The sequence below is a fragment of the Limanda limanda genome, chromosome 7, assembly GCF_963576545.1.
Source record: "Limanda limanda chromosome 7, fLimLim1.1, whole genome shotgun sequence".
In the NCBI taxonomy this organism is placed as follows: Eukaryota; Metazoa; Chordata; class Actinopteri; order Pleuronectiformes; family Pleuronectidae; genus Limanda; species Limanda limanda.
The window spans coordinates 28,435,876-28,454,353 of record NC_083642.1 but is presented as its reverse complement, the minus strand read 5'-3'; positions in this window follow the sequence as shown (position 1 = coordinate 28,454,353).

The window sequence follows — 18,478 nt, the reverse complement described above, 5'->3', positions numbered from 1 at the left end:
GCATCTGCACATGTTGTTAACCTATACTAGGTTTGTCCCACCATAGTTTTATAATGATACATACATTTTTAGACAACATAAAATATCTTGTTTTGGCTGTTACTTCAGTGTGAAGGTTTGTGTAGCACCCTTTGCCCCCTTCTCCCTTCATTTCTCACTCTCTGTCACACACACACAAACACAGACACCTTGACTGTCGGCCGTCACAGTCAGATTGACCAGCACCAGCACCGGGAGGAATTCTGTCTGCGTCTGTGGCCTGTGGAAACATCCATAACGATTTTACCATCCATGAAAGGCAGGCATGTTTATTCCAATGTAGCTGAACAGGCATGCAGACATATATGTATTTCTAAATGACTCTTCATTCTGATGCCAGCACATTGTCTCTGGAGAAACTGACTCATAAAGAAAACTCCAAGAAGTTCACTAGATGTATATGCAGTAACACAGTGTGCACACAGACTGACACATTCTGTGGAGTAGACAAAGGTGAGGAAATATTTACAACTATTGACTTTGCTCTCCGTGGCACAAACACATAACCAGATTCAAACACTTTGGATTTGTGATCCTCTGCTTCAGAGTGGGATGACAGCACACTGTGAGAGACAGTGACAAACCAGCTCCTGTTACAACACACTGATACTTCAAGCTAAAATGCATTGTTGTCTGTGTGGAGATCTTACCTGTGATTCAAAACATTTCAGCACAGCCTGGCACACCGTGTGCAGCACCGCACTGACACTGCCACTTCTTGCATGACTGGGATATATGACAAAATAGGACAAATATGCTAATTTGCTAGCTTTCAGAAAGGGAAAAGTCGAGATCTCGATCTCATTTCTGTGTTAAAGTAGTTGTAAGACTTTCAACAGGCACACGATGTTAACACACTAATGTTTATCAAATTTAATGCTAGTTAAGCATCTTATGTTGGCATTAGTATGTTCATGATGACTTTAAAATTAAAATGACATCTGTGGCCGGGTTTTGCAGGCATATTAAGTTAACCTATGTACAGTAAATATGTTAAAACATGTTACCATGCAGAGCATGCAGACACAGAAAAAAACGTACATTCATGTATACAACATCATCAAATACTGTTTCGGTATATATGTATGCAACCAACTTGAAGCAACATGGCAAAGCCAGCAACACTGACCATATCCATCTGTTTATACATGCAGGAATGTCGAACATCAACACATAGATAAAGATTGAAATTATCTATAGACTAAAATCCTTAGGTCAATCTAGATAAAATATTACAAGGTGCAGTTGGTAGTAAGTAAAAGCCACTATAATCACAAGATGATTATGATTATATTATTATTATCTTTATTATTATTGATGTTGTTGATATTATTATTATTCACGATCCAAATTCAATACATAATTCAAAATATACGTTGGTGAATAATATATATTAAGGCAGTTACCATTGGCTGCTGAAATAGCCCTACTTTAATAAACCACCACTGGGCGCTAGGGAACTGTGTCAAAATGAAGCTCAGCGCAAGTTCAGTGAGGAAGACTTAAGCTGCACACGGTCAGCTGATCTACGGAGCACTTAACCTGCAAAGTGATCAGCTGATCGTGGGGGTTTCTAAATGTACAATCAAGTCTGGCGCGGGCTTTTCAGCCAATCATACAGCACCTGGCAAACTTTAAAAATCCCTTCTGTTCTCTTCCGCAGTCAGGCGTCCTTCAGTGACGCGCATAACGCAAGCCGTTGCTCATCTAGCTCAATTACATTTCAACGTCGGATCCCGACAATGATTATTTCCCAAGAGGCTCGGACCCAGCATTCAAAGATTCGTTTAAATCTACGGATCGTCGGTGCAGGAGCTTCCGCCGAGCGAACCTGACGAGTCTACGGGGAGGCCGACTTCCTCATCGCTCAGCTTCAACATCGCGGCATCACGCGGCTCCAGGCCTGCTCCTTCTCGGCTCCGTGACCCAGCGGTTCAAGTAAACGTCCATTGATTCAGCCGGATCGCAGCTTGGAGCACGATCCAGCGGGTCCCCAGCGGGTCCCCCGCCGCACCTGTTCGCGGTCGCAAAAGTTCAACAAGCGACCTCTTCTAAAGCCCCCTCCCGAAGATAAGTATACATCGTCCTTTTTAAACACTCCTGCAACCACTTTAGCTTTAGATAATATCATTCGGACCACTCTGCAGTCCCCGGTCCTCACCGCGCAGAACATCGACACTCTTCTAAAACCCTTGCACACCGCAGCACCGGCGCACTCAGCAGCGCGTCCCGCGTCTAGAGTCGTAGATCAGCTGTTCCTCGTGCTTCAGCACATTAAACCACAACACAATCTGTTCGTCGGGAAAGTCAACAACCCGACGCATCGGCGTATTCAGCGATCTAATCTGAGACACGGGAGTATTTTTCAGAATCATAAAAACGCGCCGTGTTAAGCATGCAATACACACCTGAACTGGCTAATTAGACTGACGTGGCCGACAAAGCAAATAAATGAGTAAGCTCGCAGGTCAAGGTGCTCTGCTTCCTAAGCAGATATAACTGCTGTTTAATGGGTAAACGCATGAATCCATGCTGCTCAGCTCATTTGTATGGTGGTATACCGTGCACAAAATGTTGAGTCTTTTCATGACGGTAATGCAGACTCAAACTCTGGAGCAAATTCAATAACATTAAGTTCTTCATGTTCTGATCAGGTCCTGATAACTAGTGATGAGTGCTTATTAGTTCAAATGAGAGCAGAGTGGAGGAGGACACATATACCTGCTAGCTACAAACCAACTACACATTTGCTGTGTCCCTGGTATTTCACTTAAATGGTCTGCTACAATGATTTTAAAAAACAAATAGATATATAGATAATATATTTATTATTATAAATAAATGAAATCACATTCTTCATGTAAATAGTTCAACTCATCGTTCACATAAAAAATAAATAAATAAATAAAATAAAATAAATAATAAAATATGAACGCGTTCACGTACGCATTCAAATACAAACTATCTTCAGTGGCGAGATAATAGGCACGTCGTGATCTGACCAAGGTGCCAGTGCAACAGGTGACTTAATTTAAACTGCCAGAAGCGTGTTCCTGAGAGGTCCTGCGGTTTCATCCGTGGATGATCCCCCCCTGATAGTTCCCCGGAGTCAGGTGCATCACTCTCCAACTAAACGCTTCATCACTCGACGTCCCGCAGCCCGAACTTAAATAATAAAATAGTACAGCATATTTGTGACATCACAAAATCCTCCCTTGCAGTCAATACGTCACAAAGCAGCAGCTGCTTTCCTCCGCACTTCGCGATGCACATCATCCCTAATGAAGCCATTTTAAAAAACTCCATCTATGGGACTCAGAATCTCACGCAATGGCGCCGATCCAACCTGCATCTGGCCCCATTTTCACGATCACTAGCCTCGTCACTTCTTTATATAAATAAATATAAATAATTAAATAAATATAAAATAAATAATAATAATAAATAAAATAATAATTATAATAAAAACCAAACAAACAACAAAAAATAATAATAATAATAATAATAATTATAAAATAATAATAATAATAAAAAATAAATAAATATATATATATATACACACATATTTAAAGCAGTGCATTCTTCTGATTATTTGCAGTTATTCACAAATGCACTCCATTCGTGAGTTTTTGGGGATTTTTAAGGATAATGGCTCTAAAACAAAACATGGGTCTTCACAGGCAAGCGTTTGCACAGGCAAACGCTTGCCTTCACTCTATTCAGCGCATGCATTCGTGATAGGAACTGCTACTTCTTCCACTTACCAAGGTATTTCCCTCGGTTCACTACAACAATTGGGAAGATTATCTTTCTGCCTTCATTTCCTTTATCTATCCTCGCATAAACACACTCCTCTTCGAATCAAAGTTTGAAAAACCCGATGTCAGTAATACTGCATATAACTGGTGGTGGTTCTGTATTAACTGCTCACTCTTGAGTCATGCTTGTTATACAGTTAAGTTCTCATTAAACACACACCTGAGCACTTGCTCTTCACATACGCGGTCTTTGCACTACATCCGGTCGGAAGGACACCATACGTGCGAGCGGCGTATGTGCACCCTGTATTTTACTTTCGGTCCAGCGTAAGCAAGAAAAGGACCTTATTTTCAGTTTGTCATTTGACTTAATTTCTGTTACTGTGGTCGTGCCGATTTGCATTTCTGTTGACATTTAATTGCAGTTGGTCTGGACCTTATTTTCTTTGGTCATATGACCTTTTTATTTATGTTGGTCCTCGCGACCGTTTTTTAAGTTTACATTTTGCACTCACCATGGCTTGAACCGGTCAGGTGACCTTAATAGAAGTTCGCCATGCCATTTAATTTCCGTTGACGGTGTGCCGAGCCGTTTTAATTTCTGTTTGTCATGAGACTTAATTTCTGTTATGGTGGTCGTGCCGATTTTCATTTCTGTTGACAATTTATTTCATTTGGTCTTGGACCTTAATTTCATTTTGGTCAAACGACCTTTTATTTAAGTTTGGTCCTTGCTGACCGTTTATTAAGTTCTACATCTTGCACTCACCATGGCTTTAACTCGGTCCAGCGGACCCTCATTTAAGTTTGCCATGCAATTTAATTTCTGTTGATGGTGTGCCGAGCCGTTTTAATTTCTGTTGATGGTGTGCCAAGCCGTTTTAATTTCTGTTACGGTGGTCGTGCCGATTTGCATTTCTGTTGATATTTTATTTCATTTGGTCTTGGACCTTAATTTCATTTTGGTCAAACGACCTTTTATTTAAGTTTGGTCCTTGCTGACCGTTTATTAAGTTCCACATTTAGACCCTGCACTCACCACGACATTCACTTCCGGTCCAGCGGACCTTTCTTTTCGTAACAAGCAACCTAAATTCTGGTTTCAGTTACTTTACTGAGATATAATTCTGTTAGCATTTTATAATCTAGCCTTGGACCTAACCCTTTTGTCTGATAACCTTTAGTTATGTTCTACATTTTAGATCCCATAATATACCTGTGCACATGATCTTTTACGTTGGTCTCCAGACCTTCATCTCATATAATTATCACTCGGGTTGCAGGTGCACTCTAACGAGTCATCTCTATATTTCTATTAGATAAATGTTATGATTGTCTGTTTACCAAAGCATGTATTACTTCCCAGAATACTACAACACGAGGTAAGACTCATCATTATCTCACTCCCCTGATCTATCTTCTTCGTCTTATTCATTTGGGGGTGTTCCTGTTCGATGTCCTGCTCCACCCCCTTCTAACCCTGACATCTCACAGGGGTCTAAATGCCACAGACCGTAAACATTCATATCTTGTGTGTTTACAAAATAAATATTGTAAAGTAAAACCAAGTCTCTCCTCATTGAACTAAATCTATTGTTGCCAAGGGTTTGCTCATTTTAAGGTCTCATCCTTTTTATGTAAAGTGCCTTGAGCTACTGTATGTTGTGATTTGGTGCTTTACAAATAAATCTGAATTGAATAAAAAAGCCCAGAATTTTAGGACATGACTATAGAAAAACATAAGATCCCTTTAAGACTTAAACAGGAACACACAGAGATCTTATGATGTAAGTATTCTGATGAACACAGAGAAGACAAGCCTTCTGGTGTGAACTTTAAATACCATTAGTAAGAAACTGTTCATCAGTAGAAGTAGCTATTCAAAATCCAGTATCAGTTGATACTTTCACCCTAAAACTCATTGTTTCCACTACGACAGCTGACAGGATCTGACACATACGTTTGATGATTCCACAAAGTGAAAGAAAATTACTCGTGGTTGGTTAGGACACTTATTTTCCATCTGAAGGTTAGAGATGAAAGTCACAGCTCAAGAGCATAATTATGGGAACACACTCACCTTTCAGAGATTATATTCCTGCGGACACTTGCCGGACTATTAAAGAGTATTCAGAGTATTTAACTTGTACGTTGTTAGGCGGCTGTTCACCGGGGCTCAAGTCAAATGGATGAGCGTTATTTTTCAGTTTAGAAGAATACACATTTTTATTTTTCAAACACATTTCAAAGCTACAGGCCCATATTTCACTTGGCGTATTATTATGTATGATTCCACCTGGCAAGACAAAACAAAGAGCAGTGATAGCTGTCTCTAACTGCTAATATTCGTGTGTGTGTGTGTGTGTGTGTGTGTGTGTGTGTGTGTGTGTGTGTGTGTGTGTGTGTGTGTGTGTGTGTGTGTGTGTGTGTGTGTGTGTGTGTGTGTGTGTGTGTGTGTGTGTGTGTGTGTGTGTGTGTGTGTGTGTGTGTGTGTGTGTGTGTGTGTGTGTGTGTGTGTGTGTGATGCACTGCGGGCTATAGTAGTGCTGAAACTGGATGTTGGCAGCACTCCAGGTGGATGGAGGCTGAGCGACGCCTCGGCGCTGAAATATTGATTCAGAAAGCTGAAGCAGCCGCTGGCCACAGGCTGCATTTGGACAATACATGCAGAAGAGTGTAAAAGTTCAATCCCTGCATCTGTGCTGCATAGTGTTACACGACTGTAACATCAGACTGAGGAAAGCTGTGGTTGTGGGGCCACCATGCAGACTCCATTTACACCGCCCACATGCTTAACAATACATTTGCATTTACACTTGTGCTTAATGAGGTCACAATGTGTCTCTCACCATGTGGTTTGACCAATCAGATCGTGATCTGTCCTCAGTACATCTTGGGTGCATTAACTGCACCTACTGACATGTTGTCAAGTGCTATACATTTCAATGCCAGGTGTAAATGTTGCTTGTACATAGACACCCTCCCCTTACATTTTCCCCTCTGTCAGTGGAGATTAAGCTGTATGTTCCACTGACATATTTATAAACATATTCTCACAGTGCCCTTCCGTGTTGCTTTACTAGATTAACACGTTATACCTGATCCAGATGTTGAACCTCAGTTAAAAAATACTCACCACAACAGCCAGAGACAAACCAGTTGCTTTTCAGCAACCTTTTATTGAAGAATGGGTGATTGGCCAACTAGTCTCAACTTTGCCAATCACCTCTCCCTAGTTCACCTGGAGGAGCTCTCTGAGCCACCTCCAAAAGTGTATATTTGGCCGGAGCTGCCTCACTATTTCTCCCTCTCTCTACTATGTCACATTCATTTCAATTCCATTCCATTATTTTGTATAGCACCAAATCACAACATACATTATCTCAAGGCACTTCATATAAGCCATTTTCAGACATGACCTCCGGAGGATGTGTGCAGAATTGGGTGCGGACAGAGGTTTCCTCCACATGAAGAACGCAGCAGGAGATTCTCTGCTCAGACGCATTCACAACAGCTGCAGAGGATTCATGTTTGGGATGGTGCAGCAGGCAGGGGAAGACTTATCTTATTAATTCCACTGCTTCACTGTTTACAGTACATCGTCATCAACACTGACTCTTGTTACCATAAAGTCTCTAAACATCTTGGTTGGTGTCTTCTTTGTGTGGGGCTCTGCTTTTTTATGCTGTTTTTTATTTTTGCATCAGTTGTGTATTGGGAACGTCATCACTCGCTCATTGTAACTCCTGCTATTCTCAGGTCGGATCCTCTAGATTCTCTGCATACTTTATACTTGGACTCGGACATTTGCAGTCCCTAGGAAAGTCTGGAGGATCTCCGGAGAAACCCAACAGTCCACACAACGAGCAGAGGTCTGTGCAGGGAAAAAGGAGAAATAAAGATAATAATTCTTGAGTGTTGTTGGTGTCAGATCTGGATCCTGCATCTTTGGAGTCAGAAACAGGATTATTGCAGCAGTTTTTTTCACATCAGCAACTGTTTCATGCAGTTTTGTCACCTTTTCATTATGTTTAAAAAAAATTTAATCAATGTTGTAAATATTGTAATTTTGTTGATGTGTCCAGCTACACACGTCATCTTCTGACTCCCTGACAGGATATTGCACCTTGTTAAAGCCCAATGACCAAACATGTGATTTGTGAATATAGGCTATACAAATAAAAATGAATTAGTTGACTGTGATTGATTGATGATTGCTTGATTGATTGTTGTTAAATATTCAACTCAAAAATTTAACTTAGTCAGAAAATTATGATGGAAATCATGGTCTCAGAGTCAAATGTGACATCTTCAAATAAAACTAAATTTTTTAGTATTTCTTACTTACAACTTCTTCCAATTACTTAAATTACATGTTTCTGTCTAAATCTTGAAAGTCAAAGTGGGCTTAGCGCAGTAAATGTCACACTTCCTGGATTGGGTAAATATAACCAGTAAACATTATCCAGAAGTGTGTACATGTGATATTTTTATTTATTTGTGTCTGGCTCCCACCTTTAAAGTTTATTTAGTGTGTTTTATTGAGAGTTTTTGCTTTCCACTGTCTTAATGCAGTTCAGCATGAAGCTAATTATGAGAAAACAGTTTAGATTGGGATTCAGATCAGATGGAGCAGAGTTTGTCAGAGATAGTGAATGGAAGGTTAATTAGAGAGTGTGTGCTCATATACATTTGTGTACTTGTGTCTCCTCGTTGCCGTTTAAAGCCATACGCATGTTCAGTGACCCTCGAGTTGAAAATGTACGTTTATGTAGCCTATGTATGGATGGATGGAGGGATGGAGGGGTGTATGTGGGGGCTGTGACTGACTCACTCAGGCTCCAGAAATGTTTCTCACTAGGGGAGGTGTGAGTAGAACTCTCTGTGTCTTTCACTACGAAAGCCTCTGTGCCTTTGATTCATTTTTTAATAGTCCCCTGCAGCACGAGCTCCACGCTGCCTCATACTGCTCATCTGCCTGGTTCTTTTTTGTTTGTTTTTTTGCTTTTCGTCTCTCTTGTCTCTGCCTCTCCTCATTGAAGTTTTTCTTTTTCTTTTTTTTTATTCAACAGATGTACCACTTCTTTCCTCCTCCCCGTCCTTGTTACTGCCTCTAATACGAAGCGTGGTAGCCTCGATAGCACTGTCGCTATTGTGACGTGTTCATTTCAAACTGAATAGCTGGATCCTCAATGTCTCACTCCTGTGTGTTGGAACTTTTATGCCCCACAGGAGACATGGTATGTAAATGACAAGAGATCAGTAAAGTATTGGCAGGCGATGCTGTGTTTCCACAATGGCTTCATTTGCAGGCAATGCAAAGACACCGGCCCATGCTCATGTTCCTCCATGTCCTCCGAGCTGGCAAAGACAGAGTAGGAGGAGGAGGGAGGCATCCAGCCCATCATGTCCCTCTCGTCCTACTTCTTCTTTCGTCGCCCTTCCCCCTTCCCCTCATCCCTCAGTTTTTTTCTCCCACTGTCTTACGCCTACGCCAGTTGTGTTATGTCTCTTCCTGCACAAGCTCCATGCTGTCTTCCCTGCATGTAAACAAACGCACACATGCACAGCACATTATAAGAGCCGTACTGTATGTACACGTGACAGCTGCCCGCTGTGCAGCGCTGCGATAACGGTCACGTCACGCCAGCTCAGCCTCATCAGTGTGACACTGACGTCCCAGCTTCCTCCCTCAACAACTGACAATTACAACCCCCACCCTGCACCCACTGGAGGCGATGTAGCACCCAGCATGGCCAGTCACCCCCCCCCCCCCCCTCCTCTGGGTGCTGTCTAGTCATATTGCCTTGACAGAGCCTCAGCCAGCATCTTCCCTGGGGGAGACTGTGATGCTCTAACCTTTGTTTAGGAATTAAGCGTTGAAAGTGAGCTGAAGCTGTCTTTTTTCTTTCCCTTTTCTCTTCTCTAAAAGCCTTTTTTTCCTTTTTCTTCCCTGCTCTGGATTTTCCAGCAGTACCCCCAGGTATTTCCAAGGTTTTTTTGTCTTTGTTTTGTTTGTTTTTTTCTTTTTGAAGTCTCCTGTTTACAGGGTTTACTTGGATCACTGCGACAGCCGTGTCTCAAGGGAAGTCCTTCATACGCTAACCGTGCTTGAAAGAGCGCAGGGCGTGGAGGGCTTCTGGCTGCTCCCACCTTGTAAATTGACTAACCACAGTGGGAATCTGTGGCCTATATACTTCTCAACCCTGCAGTTACGCTTTTTTTTGTCACCCTTCCCCAGATGAGCAGTAAGGCCTGTATGAGTCACCCACAGGTGCCCACAGTCTCTGAAATCGTGCCCACACAGGCCTGGATAGAAGCTGCTGGCGAGGCATCCTGTTCACTCTGTCATGTTCTGTGAGGGCACACCCGCTCCACCGTCCACAAGGCCTCTGCGGAGGAACTGTTTAAACACTTGTGTTCTCATCTATGACTGATTGTGGCTGTTGTGGTAATGATTCATGAGCCAGAAACCCAGAGCAGCCTTACAACAGGAATGTCCTCAGTGTTTTCTGTTTTAGTTCACTAAGAACCATAACTGCTGTTGAGCCACAGGACAGCCACACTGATCAATGAAGATGTTACTCTTGAACGTAGCTTGTGTTGGATTGTCCACAGAATGATACAGGTGATGAAGCAATAACATATTTAAACAGTGTGTATGTGACTGTTGACTATGGCTCTGTACACACCTGGTATTAAAATCCGATCCGATCGCCAGTGGCCAGCGTTAAGAACGTGTGTCCCCACTCTACATGCAATTTAATGCGTATTTCAATATGTTACTTAAGACCAAATTATGTTATTTTGACCCAGTCTGAATTTACAGATGTGTCTGAATACACTGTTAATGTGTGTATGTGTGTTTATATGAGAGAGAGAGAGCGCATGGGCACATGATGAAACCATTGGTTGGTAGGCGTGTCCACGCCCCACATCCCAGAACTGCATTCTAAAAGCATTTTTTGATTTAAGGGGGAGAGACACTTCAGCCTAAACTTAGCGGTGATATAATACTGGAGCTAGGGTGTTATTAGCTTAGCTTAGCCTAAAGACTGGATGCAGGGGGAAACAGCATAAACCTAAACATTTCTCTCTTAGTGATCCTGTGTCTTGTTACTCTAGCAGCGACATTCTGTCAGGAACTGTAAGGTAAGCAGTGATAAAACAACTACTTTCAAAACCAATATGTGAGCAATCTCTTTCATTATATCAGATGTCAGAATAGCAGACATCCTTACTGTCAAATTACTTATTGCAGGAAGTTGCTCACAGCCCAGCTGTTGTCCACCAATACACAGCTCCAGCATGCATCTCTGCAAAACCACAATCTTTCTCTTTTACATATATGGGACATGACTAACGTTTGGTCCACTCTCACAAAACAAATAAATAAAGGAAGGCTAATTGAAGTAACACTTCGACTGAGGTCTTTTCTTTCTTACCTCTAGTCTCTTGGGGGTCCACGCTGAATCACCAAATCACTGAGGCATTTTCAAAAGACCTTGTAAGCACACTGTGCCAATGCCACCCCAGAGTCAATTTGTGAGTCATTTTCAATTAGCGTGCTTTCAGTGGCCACTCAGCAGTTGGTCTCTCTGTGTTAAACTGACAGCTAGGTGTCAGGCAGCTCGGTTCAGTTCACCTGGAGGAGTCTGCCCGCAGGCCTGCATGAAAGGGGACTGTACCACAGTGTCTGATAGTATGATGATGTTCTAAAGTTTGAAATCAGATGAGGTTCATTCATTGTTTTGGATGGATATCTTAAAGTTTTGGAGATTTGATTGTGCTACACTGGTGTGAATCACTATCATATCCATATGAACATGTGTGTAAGGAGCTGCCATGTGTTTCATTGTTAGAGGTTTAAGCACCACAGCTCTTTGATCCAACTCTCTCCATCAGGATTCTTTTGTATTTAACACATGTAAAAATAGAAGACAGGACATTGTGTTGCAACAATTTGGAACATTTTACTGACCACCAGCAGCTAGCTTAGACTTCTGTATGTGGGCGTACCAATGGCTAATGTTAGCAAGCCAACTAAAATGCACAAGATGATTGCACACTCATAGACAAAAACTGCCACTTTTCATGACGTCCCTGTTCAGACCTGGTATTAACCTGACCAAAGAGATCTGATCACAAGTGGTCAGCTCCAAATTCTTCTGTTCCCACCTGATATGAGAAATGTGTCCTGAATGTTTCTCCTGTGACCACTCATATCGGATCTCATTTCCCCTAAAACATTGAAAGTTTAACAGCACAGGTTTGTTTGAATCACGGGGGAAGAGACGTGTTTAACTACTATCGTCTTGTTCACTGTGGCTCTCCACGCTACACCTTCACGGCGTGTGGAGTGACCAACTCGGAGGGACGCCTGATTCCAGTAACATTTAATTCCATTTAAATTGTGTTAATATAGGTTTGTAATTGGTGTATTTTGTTGCTTTTTTTTGTTGGTTTCAACCCTGACATGTTTTAATTATCTTTTTATTGTTGGTCAGGTGCTGAGAGCCTGAGGCGGCGACCCGCTTGCCCCGTGATTCAAACGAACCTGTGCTGTTGCACTTACAATATTTGAGTATTTCCTGGAGGTGAAATTCCCCAGGTGACGTTGTGGCACCTTTCACTATCCCCGCTTTCCCTCACACTACAGTCGCAATTACGAAATTATGTTGTTTTTACCCAGTCTGAGTTTACAGTGTCCATTGTCAGTGTGTGTGTGTGTGTGTGTGTGTGTGTGTGTGTGTGTGTGTGTGTGTGTGTGCACTTTGAGGACACATTTAAGAAACCCAAAAAAGAAAGAAAGAAAGAAGAAACACAACAATGATCCCATAATCCTGTATTAGGATTGAAAGCATTTACATGTCCATCCATCCATCTCATCATATGCAGACATCAGGCTGTTTCAGCTCTGCGCCCACAGTAATTTATCCTTGAGGTGGGGAGAACCCATCTGATTGGCTCTGTCTCAGCGACATCCTCCCGGGTTTACAGCTATAGCAGCTGATGTGGTATGAGGAGCTGCTGGATTGACAGGCAGAGTGCCTGAGACGCTGATCACTTTTGTCAAGCAGAGATGGTAAAATGCTGCAGCAACCCATAAATATTGAACCTGCCTAGGGGCCAATGACCTGCACCGGCTGACGGTGGCCTTTCTGGAAAACCAAGTGGATGTGTGTGGATGTTAGAGAGAGATGAGTCCATTAGGCTGCAGGGGAGTGTCCATTTAGAAGGAGAAATGTGGGGGGAGTCAAGACCTTTGTATTTGGTGAGTTTTTCTAGGTGGAATAATATGTTAATAAACAGCATCAACACATGTATCACTTTCTCATTTGCCTTATGTTACACTGGGCATTTTACAAAAAAGATGCAGAAGTACTGTCCACTGATGGCATATTATCACTTTCTCATCCATCAGTGTCCATCATGCTGTCAACAATCAACAAAAGTCAACAAAATCATTAACACATAGCACTTCATAAGGAAAAGTAATACTGGGTAGTTCTATTCTCAAAACCAGATACTGGAAACTTTCCTGTGACATTCTGCTCCACATTGATATGACGTCATTATCATCTCTGCCGATTTGTCAGCACAGATCCATGCTGCCATTCTCCTGTTCTACCACATCTCAAAGGTTCTTCTGGATTCAAAGGAGAAGAGGTCACTGAAGTTCCCTTAACTCAATAGTCAAGTTCACAAAACATGTTTGACACGACTTTTGCTTTGCTTCCTGCTGAAATTAGAACCTTATACCATCCCATTTTTATAAAAGCCTTCTTAGTTTATATTAAATCATTAAAGACATATATATCATATTAACCTCTCTTATGCGATGGCTGGAACTTCTCTTTGGTGAGATGATGTCTGATGGTAATGATGATGATGCTATTCACAGCTGGCTACGGGTCAGTAAGTCTTTACAAGAGTTACAAACTGCTCACAGCAGCAGATTGTTTGAAACTGAAATGTAAACTTTAATGTAGTTCTCCTCCAAACTCAGTGATACAGTTTATAGAACTCGGTTAGAGGGAGGTTTTTTTATCAAGCTTTGAATTTGTTGTTGTTTTGCAGCTCAATTATTTCATGGGTTTATGGCCACATCAGCTGGTTCCACATTAAACGGCTTGACAAAAACCTTCTGTCCTTTTTTTAACTTTTCATGTCCTTTTTCTACAAATGTCTGATAAGAGGTTTACATTCAGATTTCATATGAGGCTTTTGTTCTTGCAGAATAGGATATTGCACGGTAATGCATAATTTTACCTTGTCATTGGATCTAGTTCAGCTGCATGATTCCAGCTGTAACAACACTCCAGATCGGCCTTGTTCATCATTGTGAGCACAAATCCACAAGCTAGGTACAAATAATTTGTGCATTTCTCTTTGAAAGTGCAACATTCTGCAAGTACCTATCTTTTCTTGATGCTTGTCATGATACATGTCAGCAATGAAATGTAACAACTATATGTGTCTCCTTCACCCTGACTATATATGACCTCACATAGTCATACTATTGAATGGTTCTTGGATTATTTACAGTACATATATCTTTTCTGAGATACGGAAGCTAAATCCGATCTGCCCACGACACATGTGGAGTATGGGGGTCACAAGGTAACATACAAATTTGGGAACCACCTTAAAGAACCAATTTTGATGTTTTGCTATTCCTCCATAGAACATGTCAGTATAGCAGTTTAAAAGAAATATTGCAAGTTCAGCATCAAACTTCCATCCCCCTGCTCACTAGTGGCTATGGTGCAGGAGGTACAGTGGGTCGTCCACTAACCAGGAGGTGAGTGGTTGACCCCAATTCCTTGTACCAAAGAGTCCTTGGGCAAGATACTGAACCCCAGAGCCCCCGGCCACTGTGCCAGCAGTGTATGAGTGATGTGGGATAGAGATAGCGCTGCATATTGAAGCTCTGTATGAAGAGTGCTATTTACAGACCATTTACCGTTTTTGGGAGCTGTCATGTCGTCCATCTTTATCTACAGTCTGTGGTCAGACTAGATATTAAACCTAGATCAGAATACTCCCTCAATACTTCCTCTGAAGAACATGAACGTAACTGTAAAAACAATCAGTTCATCTAAAAGGTTCAATTAAACGTCTTCGGCCAACAGTGGCCGCGGATTGACCGCAGGATATGTCAGAGGACAATATCAAATCATTTTACCATCAATATATATAATATTTTTATAGCAGTATGAACAACACGTCCAACCTTGAGGTAAAGAGTCTACTACTCAATTCAGTTTTAGTGCCAAAGTGCTTTGAGTGGTCATCAAGACTAGAAAAGCGCTATACAAATACAGACAATATTCCATTATAACATACATTATCTCAACGAACACCAGATGGTGAGCTTGAGACCTTATAAAATTACAGAGAAATCCAATAGTTCCTACAACAAGCAGCCCTGACGACTGTGGAGAGAAAAAACTCCCTCATTAACTGAAGGAAACCTCTCGAACCAGACTCAGTGTGGGCGAACCTCTACCTCGATTGGTTGGGGTGAGGGGAGGAAAATGGGGGAGAGAGGAGAGGTGGCTGGAAAAAAGAAAATATATCCAGCCTCTTTTCCAAAGTGTCAAAACTGCATTTAGGGTTTGGTTATATCAAAGCCCATCACAATCATTATTATTAATGTTGAAATAGGAAATCCTTATTGTGTTATTGCTTTGTAGGGTGACATTATGCTGTAGGGGTGTTTTTGTTTTATGTCCACCCTTTCATACATAATAATAAGCATGCATCTTTGCTGCTTGGTGCCAAAAAGAAGTGCAAGCATGTCTGAAAAAGCCTGCCCCGCCGTTCATAAAAAAGAAAAATCCTGGAACTGTACTAAATGAATTAAACATGACTTAGTAATTGACGGTACATTATAAAACAGCAGGAGACACGGATGCAGCGTATAAGACTGAGAGCTGCAGAGAGACTCCAGAGACTAATGAGCTAACTGCGGGGCGTTCTTCCTCATGTGACTGCTGTAATTGGGTCAGTCAATAGCCCTGTGTGGTTCTGCTTCTGGGTTAGAGGAGCTGAGCGCTGTCTGACAGGCCGGCCCACACTTGCTCTGACGATATGGGCCACAGCAGCAGCAGCCAGAGAGCCGCCTGCGCTTACTGTAGGGGTGGAGCCAGGATCAGACACTGGGGAGGAACGAGACCACATATCCTGAGTTATGTGAAGAAAATCATCTCCATAATCATACTGCTGTTGTGTTCTGCTCTTAGCACTCTTCAGATGTACAATTATATGGGTTAATCATTTCACCCAGACTCTTACCCAGGGCATTTCAATTTTCTATTTAATTTTAACCAATATACATCAGTTTTAGTCAAACTAATTTTGCCTATTTTATAAACTAACAAGTTTTTTTGGTCGGTTTTTCAAACATGAATTTGTAGTCTCAATTTTTGCATAGCCCAGCCAGAAATCATGTTGCGGGGTGGTCATAGAGTAAGAATTACTTGTACTTGGACCATTTGGTAAATCACTGGTACAGGCACCGGCACAAAATCATAACACTTGGAAGGCATGTTAACAGTCTGGCACTCCCCAATAACCATGAACCCCTGCACCATCACATGTGGCTGCAAGACACCAGCACAGCAGGGTCAACATTAAATTACATGTTCAGACGATAGGGCACATATGGGGGAAAATCAATGAGCCAGTTGGACACAACAGTAAAACAGCCAGGGTCAGTGGCCCAATAAACACACAGAGACACAGATTTAGTCAATTGTGTTTCAGGGAAAGTGTGTCCCTGAAAAGTATATGTGTAGCCCCTGATATTCTGATACCTGCTTTTATTTTATGAAAGACATTAACTATAAAATATTAATTGCAGATAAACTAGGTAGGATAAACACAAAGTTGTCTAACTTCATTCTGCACCATAGACTGTTTCTAAAAACCTCTGCACCCAAACAATAAAAAGTGACATATTGTAGAACAGTTTGAGGAGGACTCACTAATGACAAGGAGCTACAGAGCATATCAAAGAAACAGTCTTAAAATTATAATGTACATGTATAATTCACAATATGGAAAGAGGAGATAAAACAGAGATCATTAAGAGCCTTTCATCTTTCTGAGACAAGCTGTGATTTGTGAATATGGGCTCTACAGATACAATTTGATTTATTGATGAATTGATAATAATTCCAAAAATCTGATCTGTGGTCTGACTGAAGCCTTGTTTTGAAATAAAATAGAAGCTGTTATTTTTCAGTTTCTAGCATTGTCTTTTTTGTTTGGAATGTATGGTCTACATACTCAGAATGGCAGAGTCTGTGCCGGCTTCTTTTTGTCTTTCATGTGTCTTTTGGAGAGCTGCTGTCAACCAGAAACCTCTGAAAAGTTTCTTCTACATTAGCTTCATCTCCCTGCCCTGGATCCTGAGGAGCCTACAGCTAACCTATGCTGAGCACACACAGCCATATAAAGTGTGTGTGTGTGTGTGTGTGTCTGTGTGTGTGTGTGTGTGTGTACACACTAATGAATGTTTACATCAAATGCTGCTAGGCTGAGTGGGCGTTAACTTGAGACCTACAGTAAATTCCTTTCTCGTTAAGTGTTTGCAGCTCATCTTTTCCGCTTTACTGTTTTCACAGTAATTATGGAGGTTTCTCCAGCAGCTGCTCTAAATCATATCTGTGTACATAAACCGGATGAGAGGGTGAAACACGCACAGTGTTTAGTGTTGTTTTGTTACGCTGAGAGTTGGCCTCTGCACTGCACTCACAACTCATTCTTTGTTTTACCTGAGAGGAGTCTCTAACATGAGTGACTGTGACTGAGTGACTGACAGAGGAATACCATTGTTCAGCCACAGGCCGCGTGACTGTTTGATGACAGACAAATCGGGAGTTTCCCCACTGACTGCTCTTCGTCCCGAAAATGGTTATAATCATATTACATTATCCAGCGACATTTTGAGCACGATGCCACTATTTTCCATTGAAAGTAGTTTTCAGTTTTCAACTGCGTCCTCGTTTCACCATGCACAGTCCAGCCACACTATCGTCCCTAATATTCTTACAGTCCATCTTTAATCAATTTAAATTTTTTTCTGTCGTTGTCTGTTTCAGTGTCTTTATTTTCTTTTATGTAACGCTCTTAATGCTCTAATTAAGAATTAAGCCTGAAAAGCTGAAATTAACTTAACTTTTTTTCATCGTCTTCTCAACCCATGCAGTCATAAGCTGCTTTCAGACATGAACTGAACTCTGGAGAGCCTCCAGACCTTTTCTGGAGGGGCTGTTTGTGTGAACACAGATGTGAGAGTGAGAGCCTCTAGAGTTTCTGTGGCCTTTTCACAACAGGAATTCCTCTGAGTGGGTGTGTAGATGACGTTTCTTAGAAAAAATTGAAAAATCTAACAAAAAGAAAACAAATATCTTAACATGAAAAAGCGGGATGCCTCTGCCTACTGCACCACCTGAATCCTCCTGATATTTCTGTACTGTTGTAAAGTCGTCTGAGTGGAGAATCTCCTCTCATGTGAGAGAGGCAAACTCTGGAGAAAGTCCAGTCCCAATTCTCCAGACATTCTCCCCACAGGTCATGTCTGAATACGTCTAGTTGTATGTTCAAGATCTCTCCCAATCATAGATTTACCATCATAATACATCCTGTGTTGTCAGGAACACTCTTAAAAA